The sequence below is a fragment of the Tenrec ecaudatus genome, chromosome 5 (genome assembly GCF_050624435.1).
Source record: "Tenrec ecaudatus isolate mTenEca1 chromosome 5, mTenEca1.hap1, whole genome shotgun sequence".
NCBI lineage: Eukaryota > Metazoa > Chordata > Mammalia > Afrosoricida > Tenrecidae > Tenrec > Tenrec ecaudatus.
Window position 1 is genome coordinate 105,102,757 of NC_134534.1, and position 16,769 is coordinate 105,119,525.

Sequence of the window (16,769 nt, forward strand, 5' to 3'; positions counted from 1 at the left end):
GTTCCTGCACCAACTGTGTGGCGGCGGACAACTTATGTGACGGGAGGGGCCATTGGTCAATCCAGACAGGCTCATCACTCTTCCATGTAATCTTTTCTGCCTGGAGTGCAGGAGGAGCAATGGCCCTTACAAAAAATGATTAGAAAATCCTAAGCCTGTCCGATCATTTTTTGGGACAGCTGTGACGGGCGTTGAGTCTCCCTGACCCAGTCTGCCCAATCCCTGCCCGGGCAAATAACCCTGGGAAAGCATTTGTTGGGTGACGACTTCATTAGGGCTGCACATAAAAACCTTCATCTAAGAAAGGACATCCCTGCCCCAGAGATTGACGGGCAGGCCGGGAACAACAAAAGGCTGAATTGTACCTGTATTGCCCTCACTATCCTCCCAGGTTAGAAGTTGGGAACTTTGCAGGGTATTTCTTGACTGCCCAATCCCTTGCAGATGAGTTAGAGAGGCCTGTAAAGGCCAAGCAGAAGGCCAGGAGCTTTGAGAAAGGACAGTGGAGTCTGCTCCAGAGTCTAAGATGCCCTTAAAGGCCTTTTCCTGGATCTTAAGAGTAAGTGTTGGGCGATCCTTAGTAATAGCCTGGACCCAATAAAGGTCAGAGGAGCCCGGTCGGGAGGCACCATGAGTGTTGCTCATTGCCGGGTGAGAAGTGTTTAGAGGCAGCAGTAGGGCCTGGGCCAGAAGCTGACCCTGCGGGATGGAAACAATACCTTTAAAAACACTTGCCAAAATCTTTATTTCTCCTGCATAATCACTATCTACCAATGAGGGATGAACAGTAATGCCATTTAGGGTGGTTGAAGCGCGTCCCAAAATCAGAAAAAAGGTACCTGGTGGTGGGGGGCCAAAAATCCCAGTGTCGATAATTCGCACTCCATCTTTGGGGGTTAATATTGTGGGGGTGGCGGTACACAGGTCCACTCCTGCACTTCCTGGGGTGGCCCGGTACAGGGAGGGTCGGGCTGCCGGCTGTTCTCTGAGGCCGGAACAAAGGGAATGGGTTGAGGGGCCCGGGGCTGGCCCCGCTGGCCGTTTCCCGAGAGCAGAGGCAAGGGACGCCCGTTGATATCGGTAATGGAGCGGCAGGCAGTAACCCAATGCTTTCCCTTTTTACATCGGGGGCAAGGGGTGGCAGGGATGGCGGGGCGGGTGCTCGATTCCACAGGGGAGGTAATTTTAGTGGAGAAGGGGGCCGCGACAGGGCACTGCCGGGCGAAGTGTCCCGGTTGGCCGCACTTAAAACAATTTTTCGAAGAATTATTGACCTGCAAGGCGGCGCCCACTGCAAGATGAATGGCCTGGGAAACCTTAGCGGAAAAAGGGTCGACATCCTGGCACAAGCGTAACATTTCGTCAAGGGTTTTATCCCTAGCCATGCCGCGCATAACCACCCTGCAGGAGGAATTAGCATTTTCATAGGCCAGCTGTTTAATGAGCTTATCACTAGCAGCCTCATGGCTGAGGGTCCGTTCGGCAGCTTCTAAAGGGCGGCTGATGAACTCGTTGTATGGCTCCTGCGGCCCTTGAGTTATCTTTGTGAGGGGGGTAATGGCCGAACCAGCAGTGGGAAGCGCTCGCCACGCGCCAAGGGCGGCATTGGCAGTTTGGGCTAAGAGACCGATTGGGAAGCGCTGCTGGCGTGTTTCGGCAGCATACTTGCCCTGCCCACTAAGCTTTTCAAAGGTCCAAGCAGCCGAAAGCGACCGAGGGGATTTGAGGTTGGTGGCGGCAATGGACTGACATCTATCAAAAAAATCGGCTTTCCAGGTTAAAAATTGGGCTCGAGTCAAAACAGCCTGCACTACTCGCGTCCATTCGGCGGGAAGCATATGGCCCCCGCGGGAGACGGCGTCTAAAACACTTAACGTGTAGGGGGCGTTGGCTCCGTAAGTTCGGACCTCGGTATTGAGTTCCCTTAAGTTTTTAAGGTGGATCTTACGGAATTCTCGAGCTTTAGAGCCAGTCCCCTGTACGGGCGGCTCCCCGTCTTCACTCCCGCTTTCATTTTCGTTCTCAGACCCCGACGCGTTATCTTTCTCCACCTCCCCGTCCCCGTCCCGAGAGCCCATGGGCAGGGAGCCCGTGGACTCTGCCTGCGGGTTATCAGAGGTGGACCTCGGGGAGGACCTGGTGGAGCGGGTGAGAACGGGGAACAAGAGCTGGGCGGGTTCCGCCTTCTTTGTCTTAGGGACACGCTCTTTAGCGGACCCACGAGGGTGTGCTGCCTGGCAAGGTGAACAAAAAATAGTTTCTCGGAGGGACGTTTGAAGGGAGGAAAGTTCTGCGGAAAGGCGGGCGAAATCCTTTTGGAGGTTTAAAACTTCCTTCAATTCAGCGACTTGGGAGGAAAGTTTTGCCTTTGTCTCAGTGAGGGCGGGCATCAAGGCTGCGGGAACTGGGAGAGAGGGACGCATATCTGATTGTTATAAGGTGGAGGTCTGGCTAAAAGGAAAGAGGGCCCGTCAGGGTTATGGTAACGTGCCGCTTCTTCCTCCAGGGTGGCCACGTCCTCAGGGTCTAGGGGCTCGTCATTAGTGGCTTTGGAAAACATGGGGTAGGTGGCAGGCAAATTTTTGGGGCTATACTCTTGTGGGAGGGGAGGGTAACGGGAGGTAGGGGGGGCAGGCTCCCCCGCAGCGGGCTTTTCTGAGTCAGGTTTTTGTGAACCTGGCACTTCTATGATTACCGAGGGAGATTTGGAGGGATGTTTATCCAAACAAAGGGAAGAAACGGAGGCCGAGCGAGAAAGTGGGCGGAGGCAATATTCCGCCACCGAGAGAAGTTGTTGCTTATCCGGGTCCTCAGAAGCGGCCTCAACAATGTCCCTGATCAATCCCCAATAAGAAAAAAACCGCGGCGGGAACAGCATCGGGTCCTTCTTTATGCAGTTTGTCATTTAAATTCCTCCCGACCTTTTGCCATTTCCCACGATGAATTTTAGGCCCATTCACTATAAACCATGGACAGACTTTGTCTACAAAAAGAAAGAATCTTATCAAATCCTTTTTCTTAACTCTTACTCCTCTCTCTCTGAGGGAAACTTTAAGGTCCTTTATAAAGACCATCTCTTTAGTTAGTTTTTGGCCCATCTCTATGGGACGGATGAAGTTTTACTCACCGAGGCTGATCAGTCTTCGTGAGCAGCGAAGACAGTCCGCGACTTCTTTATCTCTTCATCGGGGCCCGGCCGGGCGTCTTCTTCCTTCTTCTGGGAGCTCTTCTGGAGCTGGGGGTCCCTCCGGCAACGGTCCACACCTCGGGCCCCACGCTGGGCGCCACTTGCCCCAGACTAGCGGGACTCAGTTATTCGAGGGGTTACCGAGGGTGATCCAGCCTGAAAGAGAAACGGGCGAGAGAGAGGAGCGAGACCAAGCAGATTCTTGTCAAGGTCTCTGTTTATTGCTACACAAGCCTCTTTTTAAAGGGTGAGGCAAACAAAGGAATTCCAAGGGAAGGTAAAAAAAGGAAGGGAGGGGGTGTAGAGCACACAAGGTAGGGAGACACAAATCTATGGTTGTAATGTCTGGTGCTGGAGTAAACAAAGGTGGGCCATCTGGTGTTTGTCAGGATAAGATAAGGTTGAGGTGACGTGGCTTTAGCCCTGCCGGGCAGACAGCATGGAGTCAGTCTTGTCAGGCTGATTATGTCCGGTTCCCAACAGCGAGCACAAGCTTCTCCCTGCCGCACAGTCACCACCGCCGGTTCACACTCACCACTCTCAAGCTCACCATGGATGATGATATCGCTGCGCTCGTGGTCGACAACGGCTCCGGCATGTGCAAAGCCGGCTTCGCGGGAGACGACGCCCCCTGGGCTGTCTTCCCCTCCATCATGGGATGTCCCCGGCATCAGGGCGTGATGGTGGGCATGGGCCAGAAGGACTCCTACATGGGCGACTAGGCCCAGAGCAAGAGAGGCATCCTGACCCTCAAGTACCCCATTGAGCACGGCATTGTCACCAACTGGGACGACATGGAGAAGATCTGGCACCACACCTTCTACAATGAGCTCCACGTGGCCCCCGAGGAGCACCCCGTGCTGTTGACCGAGGCCCCCTTGAACCCCAAGGCCAACCGAGAGATGACCCAGATCATGTTTGAGACCTTCAACACCCCCGCCATGTACGTCGCCATCCAGGCTGTGCTGTCTATGCCTCTGGGCGTACCACTGGCATTGTGATGGATTCCAGCGATGGGGTCACCCACACTGTGCCCATCTATGAGGGGTATGCCCTCCCCCACGCCATCCTGCGTCTGGACCTGGCTGGCCGGGACCTGACTGACTACCTCATGAAGATCCTGACAGAGCGGGGCTACAGCTTCACCACCACGGCTGAACGTGAAATTGTGCGTGACATCAAGGAAAAGCTCTGCTACGTCGCCCTGGACTTCGAGCAGGAGATGGCCACCGCCGCCTCCTCCTCGTCCCTGGAGAAGAGCTATGAGCTGACCGACGGCCAGGTCATCACCATCGGCAACAAGCGCTTCCGCTGCCCCAGGCCCTCTTCCAGCCCTCCCTCCTGGGCTTGGAGTCCTGCGACATCCACGAGACCACCTTTAACTCCATCATGAAGTGTGACGTTGACATCCGTAAGGACCTCTACGCCAACACAGTCCTGTCCGGTGGCACCACCATGTACCCTGGCATTGCTGACAGAATGCAGAAGGAGATCACAGCGCACAGCGCTGGCACCCAGCACAATGAAGATCAAGATCATTGCTCCCCCTGAGCGCAAGTACTCCGTGTGGATCGGCGGCTCCATTCTGGCCTCGCTGTCCACCTTCCAGCAGATGTGGATCAGCAAGCAAGAGTAAGACAGAGTCTGGCCCCTCCATCGTCCACCGCAAATGCTTCTAGGCGGACTGTTCCTTAGCTGCGTTACATCCTTTCTTGAGAAAAACCTAACTTGCGCAGAAAAAAAAAAGATGAGATTGGCAAAAAAAAAAAAAGAAAGGGAGAACGATTGCAATGATTGATGTATAAGCCCTGGCCTCACCCCCGCAGGGGGACAAACAGAAATTTGGATAAAGCGAGACAGCAGACGGTGTAAAATATGAAAATAATTTATAAGTTATCAAGGGTTCTCAAGGGTGGGAGGTGGGGAAGGGAAGGGTAAAAAGAGGAGCTGATACCAAGGGCTCAAGTGGAAAGAAAATGTTTTGGAAATGATAATGGCAACATATGGACAAATGTGCTCCATACAATTAATGTATGGATTGTTACAAGATCTGTAAGAGCCCCCAATAAAATAATTTATTAATTTTTAAAAGTATATAACCAATTGATGAATGCAGACTAAAGTTATTTCCATAAAACACTCATCTCATGAGGGGGACGTCAAAATAAAGCCCATTGAAAATAGAAAGTTTGAATGCCATCTAACAGGTCAGCTAATTCAAGAGAGGGGGCATCAGCTATGGCAGCTGTTTGGGGAGGGATCCGAAAGGGAATATCGCAGTAGATTTTCTTAAAGAACACAGGACAATCATGGGTGATTTTTAGGAAGAAGTTTAAAGACAATAAAAATCTGCATTGGTGAGGAAAAGAACAGGAAAGTTGCACTTAGGATTGTTTTTCATCGAAACAATGCACCTATTCATTCTCCAAAGGTAATAAGGGCTGTCTTCTAAGAATTTCTTTAGAGTAATCTTACCCAGCCACCCTATAGCATTGGGCTTGCCCCTTTAGACTCCCATCTGTTCTTCAAAGTTAACCAATTTTTTTTAATGTACAGGAATATGATTTTAATCCCTTGAATAGGCCCAACCCACTGTATAGATATGATGGAACATGAAGAGCACAGGGTTCTTCGCTGTCAAACTCAATGCCATCCAGTCTATTGTGACTCACAGTGAGTCTATCGGAAAGGACAGAACTTCCCCTGTTGCTGTACAAAATGATAACTCTCACCAGGAGTAGAAGCCATCATCTTCCCCACCTTGTAACCCACTATGTCCTCAGGGGTCCTTCAGAAAAGGGGCAGGAAGACAGAAATGCAGCCTTCAGAATGTATAGACCTCGATGAGGATCTATTGAGAAGGAATAGCTTCACATTTTGATATTTTTGTTTAATAAAGGTTTCTATGACTTTTCAGCAGTATTTTAAATTTATATTTGTATACAGTACAATTCAGGGACCAGCTCATACAACTGCAAACTTCCCAATCCTAGATCAAGTGAAAGACTGGAGACGTCTGAGCTTTGTGGGATTGTGCATATTTTGTATTTACCAGTCTCTCACATCGCACAAAGCATCAGAAATCTCTAGTGTGTGGAATAAGATCCACAGGCAAGTAAGAGGAAATAATATAGATAAAAGTTTAGCCAAAACAGCTATTAGAGTTGGGAGGCAGGCCACAGCTAAGGAAAATTCCTTCTATGTGATCCATCGATCACTTTATATTTGATTTCCTTGTAAAAATGTAGTTACTTTATATTACATTGTTGTTTTGAGGTTCTGTGTTAGGGTGCATTAGAGAAACGAATCCACAGAAACTCATATGTATAAGAGAGAGTTTTATATAAAGGGTATGTGCACATCAAGAAAACATCGCAACCCAGTGCTGCCTATTTGATTTCTGTGTATTCGAAATGGAAAAGTCCATGTGTTTGGCTGCCATTTGTGTGTTGAAAAGGGTATTTGCTGAAAATAAGTCATTGTTCTTGCAAAATTCTATCATGTTCATTTGTATCACCAAGACCATATTTTCAAAATACTATTCCTTCTTCTTGATTTCCAACTTTTTACATTCCAATCACCAAAAATTATCAGTGCTTCTTGACTACATGTTTTATCAATTTCACACTAGAGAAGTTATAATTTTTAATTTCTTCACTAGCTTTTGTGGTTGGTGTATAAATTTGAATAATAATTGTATTGATTGGATTTTCTTGGAAGCAGATAGATATTATCCTATTACAGACTGCGGTGTACTTCAAAATAGATTTTGAAACATGCTTTTTGACTATGACTGAAAGGTAATTCCCCTTGATTCTTCAGCACAGTAAACTATATGATTTTTCTGATTAAAAAGGGCCAATACTAGTCCATTTCAGCTCACTAATGGCTAGGATATTTATCATTATACATTCCATTTAATTTTTGATGAATTTCTGTTTTCCTCAGTTGGTACCAACTGCAGGAGGAAAGCCATGTCAGTGAAGGTGTAAGCATCTCGGCGCTAGCAGGGGTCTCCACACAGCTTCTCCAGCACCCAGGGCTGCATCGGGGTAGGTCCATGTGGCTTCTCCTTGGGGATGTTTTGCAAGAAGTCAGTCTTGCAAGCTGAAGCAGGGAACTGCAAAGACAGCTGCACCCTGGTGCAACCATCGCAAAGCAAGAGACAAGAGAACTCAAAAGGTTAGGCTCACCAAGCCATTTATCCCTCCGCCCTTCAATTAATCCCACATGTGTTTATCAGCCAGCTTGTCACAATAAACTAACTAACTCAGTATCTGTCAATGTTTTGAAGATATGAATAAGGTTTTCAGTGGCTACTTCATCCAAACGGGGCAACTAAGTCCTTCTTCAGAGTCTGCTACTCGCCTGAAAGCTCTGCCGAATCCTGTTCACTTTGGGCGACCCTGCTGGCATTTGAAATACCTGTGACACAGCTTCCAGCATCACAGCAACACACAAACCACCACAGCATGATAAACTAACAGACAAAGTGACCCAAAAGAATGCTGAATTATAGAATAAGATCATTGATCTCACATGAAAATACATTTTTGCTGAAGATTATCCAACAATAGTTGCAGCAATTCATTGACAGGGAAATGCCAGAGATTCTGGCCAGATTCAGTAGAGTACATGGAACAAGGGATATCATTGCTGATGTCAGATGGATCTGCAGCTTTCATGAGCATTGCCAAATGAAATCTTAATGACTTCAAGCTTTTCTCTGGTTATCATGATGCTACCTATTGGCCCAATTGTGAGGATTATTCAGTGTTCTTTACATTACATTTCAATTCACATTGAAGACTGAAATCCTTGATCTTCATCAGAAAGGGCTTCAAGTCCTCTTTACTTTCAGCAAGCAAGGTTGGGCTATCTGCTTATCAAAGGTTGTTACTTAGCCTTTCCAAAGCTGACACCATGTTCTTCTTCATATAGTCCAATTTCTTTGTTTATTTCTCAGTATATTTTTTATGATCTTCAGCAAAACTTCACTTGTGTGTGAGCTCAATTAAAATGTTCTATAATATTCACATTCTATTTGATCACCTAGTGCAGGGGGTTTAAGCTGCATATTCAATATTTTTCTTCACAAGTTCTTTAATGATCTATGAGCCCCAGTTCAGAATGTCTGGAAGAAAATTACTCTTGAGGATAATTTTTTGAGGGGAAAACTGACTTTGTGGAAAATGAGTGAGAAAACAGCTGTGGCAGGACTGAAAGAAAAGACAACATGTAACAGCTAAAAAGAAGGGTTAGGCAGGATAAAGGATGAAACCTTGAGGGCATTAGTAGTAGAATTTTTGTTTTCCATGTAGGAGATCTAGGTTCAATTCCTGACCAATCCACCTCACACACAGTTTCCATCATTTCTCAGTGGAAGCTTGCATGTTATTGTGATGCTGAACCTGTTTCACCAAAGCTTCTAGACTAATATGGACTAAAAAAAGGGAATACTAATCTATTTCTGAAAAATCAACCAGCAAAGTCATATGGATCACAATTGTCTAATCCACAACTGATCATGAGCATAGCCCAAAGCTGGACAGCACTGTACATGAGATCACCACAAGCCAGGGGCCAACTCAATGCTAGCTAACAATAAGAACAATTAGCACAAGAGAAAGATGTAAAGTAATGAATAACTGAAAAAAATATCAAGAGCTCAGAATATTCTTGTCATCAACTGTGAATAAAAATCCCCATGACAGATTCTACAGAGAATTGTTGTTGTTTTAAACATTTTATTAGAGACTCATACAACTCTTATCACAATCCATACATACATCAATTGTATAAAGCACATCTGTACATTCTTTGCCCTCATCATTTTCAAAGCATTTGCTCTCCACTTAAGCCCTTTGCATCAAGTCCTCTTCTTTCCCCTCCCTCCCTGCTCCTCCCTCCCTCATGAGCCCTTGATAATTTATAAATTATTATCTTGTCATATCTTTCCCTGTTCAGCCTCTCCCTTCACCCCCCTTTCTCTTGTCTGCCCCCCAGGGAGGAGGTCACATGTACATCCTTGTAATCAGTTCCCTCTTTCCAACCCACTCACCCTCTACCCTCCCAGTATCACCCCTCACACTCCTGGTCCTGAAGGTATCATCTGCCCTGAATTCCCTATGCCTCCAGCTCCTATCTGCACCAGTGTGCATCCTCTGTTCTATCCAGACTTGCAAGGTAGAATTCGTATCATGGTAGTTGGAGGAAGTATTTAGGAATGGAGGAAAGCTGTATTATTCATCGGTGCTACATCGCACCCTGACTGACTCATCTCCTTCCCTAAACCCCTCTGCTAGGAGATCTCCAGTGGCCAACAAATGGGCTTTGGTTCTCCACTCTGCACTTCTCCCTTCATTCACTATGGTAAGATTTTTTTTTTATGATGCCTTATATACCTGATCCCTTCGACACCTCGTGATCGCACAGGCTGGTGTGGTTCTTCCATGGGGGCTTTGTTGCTTCTGAGCTAGATGGCCACTTCAAGCATTTAAGACCCCCAGACACTATCTCTACAGAGAATTGTTAAAGAGTCTTTTTATTACATAAATCCACATTCATTTCACTATGTCATACTCATGAACTTCAAGTTCTGTTTGTGTGTGTGTGTGTGTGTGTGTGTGTTTGCACACGTGCATGTGAAGGGTTGTGGCAGAAACCCACATGAAAGCTTTGGATTACTGCAGTGGTAGATCTTCTGGAAGATTAAATAGCTCCGATGGCTTCCATGCTGCCATCTGGACTGTGGTCACTTTTAAAGTTAACTCTTTACTGGTTTTAATTGGTGTGGGCAACACTATCTATTATTAGATGAAAAATAAAACGTGATATAGGGAAATATGTACTTTATGGAATAAATTTTAAGAACTAAAATATATTTTATTTTAAATAAAATAACGGACCTTTGATCTTACAGCTAAATCACTGATTATATATTTGCTGAGCCGACTTAAAGGGTGAAAGAAAATTGTATCAAGAGTTTTATTTTTTGACTTCAAAGCCTTCTTAATAAAGTCTTTTTACTACCTGTGGGAAAAAAAAAAAAGAAAAAGAAAAATAAAACGTGAAAACCTCCCTTCACTACCACAAAGCTCCTGGTGTTAATACATATAGGAACAACTGCAGGAATGACTCATCCAGCTACTTATAGACAGAGATGCCAGTAAATCTAAATGTTTGATAATACGTGTTTTTGTTTAATTTTGTGAAAGAAGACCAAATTATAAAGTAATTTCATGCAAAAGTTGTGCTTGACAGATGTCTATAAGACGAGAGGGATGATCTTTCAGGTTGCAAGTGTTTGTTAGGCATACCGAGTTGGTTTCACTCGGACTGACCCTGTGGACAGCAGAGTGAAGCACTGCCGGACTCTGTGCCATCCTTACAATGGTTGTTGTTCTGCTGTGCTTCTCTTAATGATGCATCCAAAGGACCAGCCAGCTTTACTTCTTTGTGCTTGGGCTGCCATGAGTCAGGACTCAGGAGCAGCTAACCACAATCAAATGAATGAAAACCAAATCAATTATTGTTAAGTGGACTCCGACTCATGGCAAGTCCACACCTGATTTTCCAGATTTGGGCATTATATATTGAGTCTCCAATATGGAAAGATGAGTATCCCAATCTGTCTTCGTACTTGCTGCCCTTCGCATTCGGTCATCCTCCAGTTAGGTTCTAATTTTGTATACATAGAGATTTAGTGTTTATATAATCATGACACTGCATGTTGTTGTGAGGTACCACCAAGTTGGTTCCAATGCAGAAGGGAACCTGCTCCAATGTCAATGAGAGTTGCCACATCTGAGTCACTGAGCCAGTCCATCTCATGGAGGGTTTTCCTTTTTGCCAGTCCTCTGACTTTTCAAGTATGCTGTCTTTCTCCAGGGACTGATCCTTCCTAATAACATCTTCAAATTATGTAAGACAAAGTTTCTCCATCTTCACTTCTAAAGAACATTCTAGTTATACTTCTTCCAAGACAGATTTGGAATTTCTTCTGGCATTCCACCTTACATTTATTATTCCTGTACAACAGGATAATTGAACTGCATCAATTCTTTCTCAACATTTTGTATTCATTGCTCAACGTTCACATGTATCCAAGGCCATTGAAAATCAGGCACACCTTAAGCCTCTGAGTGACATCTTTGCTTTTGAACACTTCAAAGAGTTATTTTTAAGTAGATTGGCCCAATGCAAATGTTATTTGATTTACTGACTGCTAGTTCTATGGGAATTGACTGTGGATCCAAGTAAAATGAATTTTTTTGAAATTCTTAATAAATTCATTTTTTCTCCATTTACCATGATGTTGTTTATTGAGCCAATTGTTTCCTTCCATTCCAGATGTGAATAAAAATTTCCATGCTAACCATCCTTCAAGGACATGATTTTATACAGCATTATATCCTTTGAGGTTCATTGTATGTTTTTCTTGGCCTTTTGCTAAATTATTTTAGCTTCTGGGCACATAACACATAACATTTTAAAGGTCTTAGAAACCCAAAAGAGCAGGTGTGCTCTGCTTAGTGACTCAGAATTGACTCGACGGCATTGAGCTTGAAGTTTGGACGGTATGCTCAAAGTAAGTGAATGGTGGTCTCAAGACAATGTTCTGTTGGACCCATAAGGTTTTTGGAAATAGATTGCCAGGCCTTTCCTCTTGCTCTGTCTTAATCTGGAAGCACCACTGAAATGTGTCTACCATAGGTAGCCCTACTGTGTTTGAAATACTGGTGACATAGCTCCCAACATCACAACAACATACAAACCACCACAGTATGACAAGCCAACAGATAAGTGGTAGGCTTACATGTTTAAAACCAGGTGTGATGTTGACCATGACTCAAAGTGTTCCCCGTGTGTGTCAGGGTAGAACTGTACTCTCTATGGTTTTCATTGGTTGATTTTTAAGAAGCAAATTGCCAGAACTTTTTACCAAGGCACCTCTGAATGGATTCACACTTCTAAACTTTGGACTAGCAGCTGAGTTCATTCAGCATTTACACCATCCAGGAACTCTGTGACTTGCATCTTAATGGCTCCCAATGAAAGTCTCCAGCTCTGGCCTCATCCCTGAGCTCCAGATGAGGAGACTTCTCACCTGTCAATTTCACCATCAAAACATATCCCAACTTGGTCCCCATTACTGTCTTGCTCCTTCCACCTTATTTACAGCCTCCAGGATGACTCACCTGGACTTTTGTTATTATCTATTGTCTCTCTCCCTGCTTCCATTCATATGTCTGTGGTAAAATATACAGTTGAACATTGTACAACACGGGGGTTGGGCAGGTTATATGAAAACTCATTTGTAACTTTTAACTCTTCAAAAACTGAAGTACTAATAGCCTTCTGTTGACTGGAAGCCTTACTGATAAAGTCTATCAACACATACTCAGTATGTTTGATGTATTACATATTGCATTTTATAATATAATAAGCTAAAGAAAATAAAATGTTATTAAGAAAACCATGAAGAAGAAGTACAGGCAGAGGGGCAGTAGGAAGAGGAACTGGTCTTTCCATCTCTGGGTGGGTAGATGTGTAAAAGATGGAGGAGATGAAAGAGGAAACAGGAGAATTAGATACACTCAGTGTAACTTTATAGAAACACATTGTAGTTTCTGCTTGGTTTCTTTGCTTTTTCATTTTCTAAAAATGTTTCTGTAAAGTACCAATCCTTTAAGTACGGGCTGTAGCTTCCTTGCCTGCATCATAGAAGAACCCATAGCCTAAAAAAAGTGACATCTTGAACATTCGCCACCCTTCTAATGCCACTGTGTTTTCTGACCCTCGCTTCCTATGTCTTCTTTTACGTCTGGCACTGGTTTATCTCCATCTAGTCATTGTCTGTTAATTCCTCTGGTGTGGCGTCTATCAGCTCATGAATTCTCCAAGATCCATATCTTGAAACTCTTCACATCCTACTTTTCTATCTCTTTTTTTCATATCCACACTCTCTTTCAGGATTTCCTGGATTGACTGTCCTAAATCCTGTGAAGTCACACACGGAACATCTGGACACAGTTTTCTCCAGCCGGAATTTCTTGTTTGGGGCTTGATGGCTTTCACAGGTTTTGCTTTTTATATAACAACTATAGCATCTTCGATGGTGAATCCTTCTTGACTTTCATGATGCTCTATCAGGTTTCTCTCCCACAGTGTTGAAAATTCTTTCTACAGAGTACCATGTGTCATGAACCTTGAAAGTCCTCATGGTCCACTCACTGTTCTAGAGGCTGACCTAGAGAGTTGTTAGGTGGCAATTCCTTTGGTGTTGAATTCACTGTGTCCTGGGTTGCCAGGGGCATTGCTCAATACCAAATCAACTTTTAAATGCAATCTCTTACTGGCCAGGTATTTCTTGACTTCAGGGACAAAACAAGGATTAGGCCAATTCAGAAAAAAGGAGTCTTGTCCAAGCCTTCTTCTTTTTGTGAAACCAAAAGACTAGAAGTTGGTATTTATGCTTTCTGTTCAAGTCTCAAGGATTAGTAGTTTTAGAGCTAAGGACAGTCCTGCTTATAAGCCTACTGCATTTGCAGAAAATAGTAGAATTAGGCTATCTTGGGGTTTGCTTCTCTTTCTTACTAACAAATGTCCTTTGTGGCATTTCTGCCCCATCTTCTCCCCATTCCCTGTCAATAAGGCATCTTCATCTTCGTTAAAAACTGTTCAGGCAGATATCCTGTATCCTCAACGATTCTCTCAATGGGGTCTAGGGATTTGTCAGCTGCTCTTCTTGTTATCTTGACCCTTTTTAGAAAGCCAATACTCTTTCCAAAATTATCAAACCATCCTTTTGGACAATGAATTCACCAGCTTCAGATCTTTCAGTTTTCTTTTGCTTTAAGTTGTTATATAATGACTTTGCTTTATCTTAAATCATCTTGGTCTGTAAGTATGACTTGCTTTTAAAAATCAGTTTTTCTGGATAGGGCAAGATATGACAAAATAACAATGTATAAATTACCAAGGGCACATGGGGGAGGGGGAGCAGGGAGGGAGGGGAAAAAAAGAGGATCTGATGCAAAGGGCTTAAGTGGAGAGCAAATGCTTTGAGAATGATTGGGGCAGGGAATGTGCAGATGTGCTTTATACAATTGATGTATGTATATGTATGGATGGTGATAAGAGTTGTATGAGCCCATAATAAAATGTTTTTTAAATTTTTTAAAATAAATTTTATTGACATGTAACTCACATGTCATACAATTCAATGATTTAGATTCAATTTTTAAATTGATTAAATTTTAAATTTAAATTTTCTACTTAAAACCATTTAAAATTGAATTTAAACCATTTAATTCAGTGGTTTAAAAGAACTGGGCAATCACTGCTACAGTTGATTTTAGAACAGTTTCTTCAGCTTGTGCACATTGATTTTAATCCTGTATTTCCCTACCATAACCCTAAAGAATGTTAATCTACCTATTGTCTGTATAGATTTACCTATCTTGGATTTCATATAAAGAAAATCATATCCCAATCCCCCAACAATAATAATAATAAAAACACAGAAAAACTTCAATTAAAAAAGGAGCAAATAATTAGAACAAATTAAAAATGGGTCAAAAGGGAGAACAATGATAAGATGTTAAAATTTAGCCTAATTATATCCGCATTAAGTAACCCTGGTGGTATAGTGGCTCCATGTGATCCTTAAGGTTCTCAGTTTGAAACCACCAGCGGCTCCAAGGAAGAAAGAACGGGTTTTCAACTGTAAAGAGTTACAGTTGCAGAAACTCATAGAGGCAGTTTTACCCTGTCCGACAGGTTCCCTATGAGTTGGCATTGACTTGACGGCAGTGAGTTTGGTTTTGGTACATCTGCATTCATTCACTTTTTATGTACTCTAGCTGAGGGCAAGGATGTTCACATTCCTGGTCAATGGAGGCTTAATCACTTTGGGGACTCTGTAAATAGATGTGGGCTTTCACTGTCATTCATAGCCTTCTGCAACCAGGTGCTTAGAATTTAAGATCTAACACCATTCCCTCCTCTGATCTTAGATTTTATTATTTACAATCCTTGATTCACACAGGTTAGTGTGCTTATGTGTCTGCTTAGGTGACATCTCACTTGGATGGCTACTTGTTTTAAGATAAGCTGTTAAGACTCCAGATTCTACTTTTTCTGATAGCCGAGCACCATCTGTTTTCTTCACCACATTGCTATAACTAAGTGTGTTGTTCTTATAGCAATCCTGCACCCACATAAAAGCTGAATTTTCAATACAAACTAAAAATGTATTTTTTTAAGTGCAAGGTCTTTCTATTGGGTGGTGCAGTTGCAACAACTTCTCCATAAATTTCTTCTTCTTTTCTCTGCAGTGGTTCTTAGCCTCCATTCATTTTATCTTGAAATGATGGGTAGCAGAACTTGCAGACCTGAATCTAAGGTACACATCATGCCACTTAACTCTTTCTTGTAATGCTATGACTTCTCTTTATTGGGAGCACTTCTAGCATCATTGTTACACTTCATATGGGTCTCATAGTGTTATTTCTCATATTTTTTAGCAAACATGATAAAAAATATGCAAGAATCACAAGAGACCACTTTTTATTTTGATATAAAATTTACCAGAGAAACCAATTTTAAAAACTGGTGCTTGAAGCAGATGCTTGCAACACTTGCGCTCACTGCAATAGCTACAGGAGGTGGCTATGAAATTATAACAGTAGCCCGGTACATACTCCAGGTAATGCTGTACAGTTACAATTCAATACTGTATCTCTATGTTGTTACAGTTCCCTCAGCTGTGAATGGCACCATGTATAGGGTCTGTACATTTTGATAAATGTTTCCAACAGAAGCCACTGAAGATAAGCTTCCTTATTTTCTTGTGTTACTTTGAGGACTAAGATGCACATGACCCAAGCCATGGCATTTTCAATGGCCTCCTATGCAGGTAAAAGTTAGACATTGAGAAGAATCAATGCATTTGAATTAGGGTGCTGGTGAAGAATATTGAAAGTACCATGGACTGTAAAAAGAACAAACACATCTGTGTTGGAAGAAGTACAACCAGGATGCTCCTTAGAGGCACAGATTGCAAGACTTGATCTCATGTGCTTTGGACATGTTGTCAGGAGAGACCAACCACTGGAGAAAAGCACTGTGCTTGGTAACGTACAGAAGCAGCAAGAGAGGAAGGTCTTCTACGCAGTGGATGGACACGGTGGTGAAAACCACGGGCTCAAACCTAAGAACAATGGAGAGGATGGCGCCGGAGCAGGTGGTGTTTCGCTCTGGTGTACAGAGGGTTGCTCTGAGTCCTAACCAACTCAACCGAACAACAGCAGTGCCTGGTTCTGTGGCTGTCTTTATTCGGAATGCTGAGGCTTCTGGAGGGAGCAAGGAAGATGGAGGGAAGCATTCATAAGGAGGAAGCTCTCCTAGAGAGGAGGAGATGCTTCCAGTAGGGACCTGCTCCTTGCTTCCAGGCAGGGGCTCAGGAAAAGCAGGGAGAGTCTTAGAGAACTTCCCCGCCTGGGTCCAGAGCAGGAGACCGACTTCGCATGAAAAATGGGCTTGGGTGGCAAGGACATCAGTGTTAGCCATAGTGGAA

At 43.8% G+C, this 16,769-nt stretch overlaps 1 pseudogene; it reads left to right on the forward strand.

Moving 5' to 3' along the window:
• The first annotated feature begins 3,710 nt into the window (after positions 1–3,710).
• LOC142448882 (actin, cytoplasmic 1 pseudogene) lies at positions 3,711–4,941 on the forward strand (annotated as a pseudogene).
• Positions 4,942–16,769: the final 11,828 nt, after the last annotated feature.